The sequence below is a fragment of the Tupaia chinensis genome, unplaced genomic scaffold (genome assembly GCF_000334495.1).
Source record: "Tupaia chinensis unplaced genomic scaffold, TupChi_1.0 Scaffold000045_1, whole genome shotgun sequence".
NCBI lineage: Eukaryota > Metazoa > Chordata > Mammalia > Scandentia > Tupaiidae > Tupaia > Tupaia belangeri.
The window spans coordinates 7,936,741-7,943,999 of NW_006159501.1; positions in this window are offsets into that span (position 1 = coordinate 7,936,741).

Below are 7,259 nucleotides of genomic sequence, written 5' to 3' on the forward strand. Positions count from 1 at the left end.
ATGTGTGTGCATGCCCAAAATCCTGAGAGGAGAATGGAGAAGGGATTATGGGGGAGGGGGTGATTTCTTACTTTCCCACTCTCTGTGTCTCTCCAGTGAGTGCACATGCCCTATGGCAAAAACCTCAAAGAAATAAACAAAAACCTTCTAGGGTTGGTCCTGGAATCTAGTGATTAAGGGAGCCAGTCCCAGGACCAGAAGATGACATAATGGTTATGTCACTGGACTCCCACATAGTTGACCACAGCTCGAGTCCCGGACCTGGAGGCTTAAAATTCATGCCGGTGCATGTGCGTGCTTGCCCAAAATTTCAAGAGGAGAATGGAGGAGAAGGGATTGCAGTGTGGCCAACTCCCTTGGGGGGTGATATTTTGCTTTCTGTTTCTCTATCTATCTCTGTCTCTCTGACGAGCAAATGTGCCCTAGCAAAAATCTATCTTAAAAAAAATTTTTTTTAAAAAGGGAGCCGATCCCACATGGCCAACTATGGTTTGAATTCTAGCCCTGACAGTTTGAAAAACACATGCCAGATGTGTGTGTATGCATGCCCCCAGTCCTGACAAGCTGGCAACATGGAGGAGAAGGGATTCAAGGAGCTTGCTCTATGGGGGCTGCTTTTCCCCCCTTTGTCTCTGCCTCTCTTTGGAGAGCACAGATATCCTCTGGCAATTAAAAACAAAATGAACAAATAAATAAATACAACTTATAAATTGTTTATCTCTGGAATTTTCCATTTAATGTTTTCGATTCACGGTAACTTAAACTGAAAAGTGGAACCGTCAGGGAGGACCACGATGTCAGCTGCCTTAAAGGATTCCATTCTTTGCTGCTTTCCCTCCTTTTCAAATACATTTATTTTCTTCTTTTCCCCTTTTTCCTTCCTTCTTTCCTTTTTCTTTCTTTCTTTCTTTCTTTCTTTCTTTCTTTCTTTCTTTTTTTTCTTCCTTCCTTCCTTCCTTTCTCTCTTTCTCTCTTTTTTCCTTTCTTTCTTCCTTAATTGCCAGAGGGTATGTGCACCCACCAGAGGGCCAGCATTTTTCTTTTCTTTCTTTCTTTCTTTCTTTCTTCTTTCTTTCTTTCTTTTTTGGTAGGTATAGCAAAGCAGAGAGTTTACTGAAGGAAAAGGAAGGATAAACAGAGCCCTCAAGAAGAAGGAAGAGTCCCAGAAAATGGGTTGCCATGGAGGAACTGGGGCAAGGGCTTTGTATATTATTTCTTGAGAGAGTGGGGGGCACCCCCAACAAGGTCTTCACGCCTTGATCCCACCCCAGTCTCAGCCAGCCAGGACCACAGAAACCCAGGTGTGCCCCTGGCGTGTGCAGGGAGACACCAGGATGTAAACCTGGGACCTTCCCATGTGGACCCAGCACCGCAGACTGTTCTGTCCACCAGCTGGGCCCTCTTCTCTTCCATTTACTTCTCGTTTCCAAGTTCCTTTTTCTCCTCACAGGGTTCTTTCGGGAGATACTGATGTTTGTAAACACGTGGACTGTCTGTCACTCAGGCCTTCAGTCTATATGTTCTCTGATGCTGTGGACCTGGCCGATAACCAGGCCTTAGAGTACCATGATGAGCGGGAGAGACCCTGGGCCTCAAGATCAGAGTCCTGAGCCGAAGAAAAGAGGGAATGAAGGCAGACTAAGTGCAGTACATGCTTTGGGAAGAGTCTCTGGGCTACAGCAGACTCCCACAGGAGTTTGGGCTCTGGCTTTGGACTTAAAAGGATTCAGCTGGTGTTAAGTCTCACTTCTGTCATTTACTGCCTGTACTCTTTCCGGGTCACCCAATCTCTAGGTATTCTAGTGTCTGCATCTATAAAATGAGGACTTCAGGGGCCAGCAGGTGGTGTGGTGGATAAGGGTACGGGATTCCCACATGGCTGACCATGGTTCAAGTCCCAGACTGGTGGCTTGCTTTCTCAATTTCCCTTTCTCTCTCTCTCTCTGGTGGTCAAATCAAAAATAAATAAATAAATAAATAACATATAGAATGAAATAAATAATTCTTTAAAAAAAAAATGAGGACTTCAACATCTAGTCAAAGAGTTGGGCTGACAATGGTTGGAGACAAAGCACGCTCAAGGCCCAGCATTTTGGTCTGGCGTGCTTCCGGAAGTGATCTCTTCTCAGATTAGAAGTAAGCACTTTAGGAAAGCAGGAGCCACGTCTACTTCATTTGCTGTCAAGTTCTTTTCTTTTTCTTTTTAAAAATTTGCTACACAATGTGCGTGCTAGTCAGAAAGAGAAAGAGAGAGAGAACCGTACCCCACACCCCTTTCTCTCTCTCTCTCTGGTGGTCAAATCAAAAATAAATAAATAAATAAATAACATATAGAATGAAATAAATAATTCTTTAAAAAAAAAATGAGGACTTCAACATCTAGTCAAAGAGTTGGGCTGACAATGGTTGGAGACAAAGCACGCTCAAGGCCCAGCATTTTGGTCTGGCGTGCTTCCGGAAGTGATCTCTTCTCAGATTAGAAGTAAGCACTTTAGGAAAGCAGGAGCCACGTCTACTTCATTTGCTGTCAAGTTCTTTTCTTTTTCTTTTTAAAAATTTGCTACACAATGTGCGTGCTAGTCAGAAAGAGAAAGAGAGAGAGAACCGTACCCCACACACACGGGGAGTGGCCACACTGCAATCCCTTCTCCTCCATTCTTCTCTCAGGATTTTGGGCACACAGACCCCATGAGTTTTTCAAGCCAACGGATCAGGACTCAAACTGTGTGGTCAGCCATGTGGGATCCAGCCACCTTACCCACCATGCCATTAGCTGGCCCCCGCTGTCAAGTTCTTAATGCCAAATATACATTCAGTAAATATTTTTTAGATGACTGTGCCTAAAACAAGGAGCACCAATGCCGGAGACTATTTGGGAAGGCAGGGGAGGCCAAGTGACATTTTTTTTACTGTTCTTAGATCTATTCTGGTTTAGAAATTTTGAGTAGCCGCAGCACTGGGTTCGGAAGTATCATATCTATGTTTAGGATGAGACATCCATAGTCATTCAGTTCTGTGAACGAGACTGAAAATTGCCAACAACACTCATGTCCAATGAAAGGGGATTAGACAAAGTAATATGGTATAATCTCGCTGTCATTAAAAACGTTTTAGAGGAGTATTAAATGACATAGAAAACAATCATAAAATTTTAAACAGAAAATCCAAAATCAAGATTCCAGTTTGTAAGAAAACGTATAAAAATGTGATAACTATAATACATAGATACATTATGTACATCATGTATCAAAAGAAAATACAGGCCAGGTTAAGGCATTAGATTCCTACATGGTCAATCATAGTTCAAGTACTGGACCTGGTGGTTTGAAACTCATGCCGGGCACATGTGCATGCGTGCTCAAAATCCCAAGAGGAGGGGACCAGCAGTTAGCGTAATGGCTATGTCACTGGACTCCCACGTAGTTGACTGCGGTTCGGGTCCCGGACCCGGCAGCTTAAACTCATGCTGGGCGTGTGTGCGTGCGTGCCTAAGGTCCCAAGAGGAGAACGGAGTAGAAGGGATTGCGGCGTGGCCATCCCCTTGGGGGGTGACTTCTCGCTTTCTATCTCTCTGTCTCTCTCTGTCTTTCTGGCGAGCGCACGCACCCTATAGCAAAAACCTCTCAAAAACAAAAAAAAAAAAAAAATCCCAAGAAGAGAATGGAAGAGAAGAGATTGCAGCATGGCCATCCCCTCTGGGAGACTGATTTCTTGCTTTCTGTCTCTCTCTCCGGCAAATGCATGTGCCCAATAGCAAAAATCTTCCATTTTCACTTCACCTGCTCTTCTCACTCTTACCTTCAAAAAAGCAGGAGAGGGACCAGCTCTTAGCATAAAGGCTATGTCGCTGGACTCCCATGAAGTGAACCGTAGTTCGCGTCCCGGACCCAGTGGCTTAAAACTCACACTGGGCACGTGTGTGTGTGTGCCCAAGATCCTGAGAGGAGAATGGAGGAGAAGGGATTGCAGCGTGGCCATCCCCCCTGGGGGGTGATTTCTCGCTTTCTATCTCTCTGTCTCTCTCTGTCTTTCTGGCGAGCGCACGCACCCTATAGCAAAAACCTCTCAAAAAAAAAAAAAGACTGGCTTCTTTTTCTCAAGCTCCACGTGGTCACCCACGTGAATATCGCCCTCCTCTGTTCTTGGACATGCAGAGTATGGTTAATAGTGCTTTGTTCCAGAAGCCAAGCACTTCAGGCAACCTCCAAGAGTCTTTTTATCAGCTCCGTAGTCTGGTTCTGCTTATCCAATCTCGTATTATGATTAGCATTTGTCTCTTTTCTTCTGCCAAAAAATTTTAAAGATAATTTATTTCTTTCTTCCACGAGAAAGACGGAGAGATAGGCACCCCCACAGGGTCCTTCACGCCACGATTCACCCCAGTTCCAGCCAGCCAGGATCAAGATAAACACAGGCACTCGTGTGCAGAGAGGCCTCAGGGTGTGGACCCAGGCCCTTCCCACACGAGTCAGCGTCACAGTGCAGGCCTCTCTCCTGCCAGAATTTTTTCTTTTTTTAAGAAAGTGGGAGGGCAAATCTTTTTTTTTTTTTCCCTAATATTTATCTATTTATTCATTGTGTTTTTTTTAAAAGAATTTTTCATTTAATTTTATTTATTTCTCTTTTCTTTAAGTTTTGACCAGAGAGGGACTGAGTGAGGAAGAGAGGGTAAGAGAAAGCAAGCTGCCAGGTCCTGGACTTGAACCACAGTTGACCATGTGGGAGTCCAGCACCCTCAACCTGTCAGCCCCTCTTCCTGCTGGATTTGAAGTGCCTTGAATTACCTTACTTGCTTGGATTTTACTTTTTTTTTTTTTTAGGTTTACTTAGTTCATTTATTTTTGAGTTCTGATCTTATTTATTTGTTACTCTTAAAAAATCTTATTTTTGACTGCATTCAGATTTAGAAGTAGAAGCTCTCAGAGAGGACAGCCTGTGTCTCCTGGCAATCTTCTTGGTGTTTTTTTTTTTAGCCTCCTTCGTTCTCTTGGCCAGAAGTTTCGCATATTCTGCTGCCTCTTCCTTATCTTTCTTGCCACGTTGTCTCTTGAGAGCGATACGCTGGCACTTGTGCTGCAGGACACGTGGCGTCACGGCACGCTGCGTCTTAGGTGCGTTGGCCCTGGGCTTCTTGCCTTCTTTAAGGGCGTTCTGACCACATGTTGGCGGACATCGTTTTCTCTAGAGAGACTGAAAAGTTTTCAGCTTCTGCTAGCTCTCTCGGGCCCCAGGCAACGCGGCACCATGGTATCGGTCAGTCCTGGAACTTCCTTCTCTCTTTTTTTCACAATAACCAAGTTGAGAACAGTCAGATTGGCATCCACAGTGCGAATCTGAACAGATTTGTGCTTTCTTTTTCGGGTTCTTCTTGATCTGTAGCAGGAGTGCCCCTTACTCAGAACAGATAGATGAGGCCGTGGGTCGAAACACCTGCTTCATGGGGAAAAGGTATTTGTTTTTTCCACCACTGATTCAGATTACGTAATTCTTCCTTCGCCCAAAGCATCAGCAGCGATTTCTGTGACCAGGTGCTTCTCATAAAAAGTATGAAGTTTGGGGTCAGCAGGTGGCACAGTGGTTAAGATGCTGGACTCTCACATGGTGGACTATAGTTTGAGTCCTGGACCTGGAGATTTGAAACACACACCGGGCTCGTGTATGTGCATGCCCAAAGTCTAGAGAGGAGAATGGAAGAGAAGGGATTACAACACAGCCATCTCCCCTGGAGGTGACTTCTCACTTTCCCTCTCTCGTTCTCTTCATGACAGCATGCACCCTAAGGCAAAAACCTTTAAAAAAAGAAAAAGAAAGGTATGAAGTTTGCATTCATTGTCCACTTCAGTGAATTTCTGGCAGCCCGTGGCTGAGAGGGAGATTTTCAGTTTCATCTTGAAGCAGCTGATCTCCTCCAAGGCACCACAAAAAAGAGCTTAAGTTAACTCTCCTTGAGAGAAGGAGGCAGAGACAGAGACAGATACACTACACGCCACCCCCAGCCCAGCCAGAACCATGGGCATGAGTGCACGTAGCGTGTACGGAGACCAGGAGTCCCGCTGTGGTCAGCCATGTGGGAGTCCAGCCATGTAACTGCTATGCCATCTGCTGGTCCCAACTTTTCTTCTTTTTATTGTCCCCTTTCAACACAATCAGCTCTTTACTCATGTTTCCTGCTCTGGATTGAATAATGGGCACCAAAAAAAACTCATGTCCACCCACAAATCTCATGATATACCTTATTTGAAAATAGGGTCTTCACAGGTGTCATTAGTTAGGGATCTCAAGATGTTAGCTTCCGGGATTGACAGGGAGTCCTAGATCCAATGACTGGTGTCCTTTTAAGAAGAGGAAAGGACACAGGGACCGCAAGGAAGAGGGCCATGTGAGACAGAGGCAGGAGCGGAGACTGCAGGCACTCAGCTGGAAGCCAGGGAATGCAGAATGGCCAAGAGCCACCAGGAAGGAGGAAGAAGGGAGGAAGGTTCCTCCCTAAAGCCTTCAGAGGGAGCCCGGCCTTGCCAACCCTTGGCTTCGGGCTTCTAGCCTCCAGAAATGGGAGGGAACTGACTTCTGCTGTTTTCAGTCACCCAGTTTGTGGTCATTAAAGGCAGCCCTTCCTCCCTAAACTCCAAAGTTGTAATTCATAAGACCTATCAAGTCAGGGATGGCAGGTGGCATACTGGTTAAGGCACTGGGGGCCCACATGGCTGACTGTGGTTCGAGTCCTGAACCTGGTGACTTGCTTTCTCACTTTCCCTGTCTATGATCAAATTAAAATAATAATAATAAATTAAAATAATTCTTAAATAAAAAAGAACATCAGGTCATGTCATAAGGCTTAAAATCCTTCATCATTTTCCACATCCTGGCTTCTTATCTCCTCGAACCCTACTCCAGTGAAGGCTCCACTCGCCCTTGACCGGGGGTCAAGGCCTGAGCCTTATCCTGACAGACTGTGACCCCCTGGGCTTGGTGCCCTGAACTCCACTCTCACTCTCCCACCACTGAAAGGGTGAACAATGGGGAGAGCAAACTTTGTCTGTTCCAAGGAGGAAGACTCCCTTCCCCCACCCTGTCCCTTTTTTATCTTTTTAGAGATCTTGCCAGAGAAAGCTTATATTTGTAAATCCTACCTCTGCCTCTTTCATATGTATGTAAATCTTTTTAAACATTAAACAAGCCTCTGGCCGACTCTACAACCTCGTGTAGAAATATTTCCCTCAAAGACTCAGAAGCACCTCTGAAGTGTCAAGGGCAGGGAA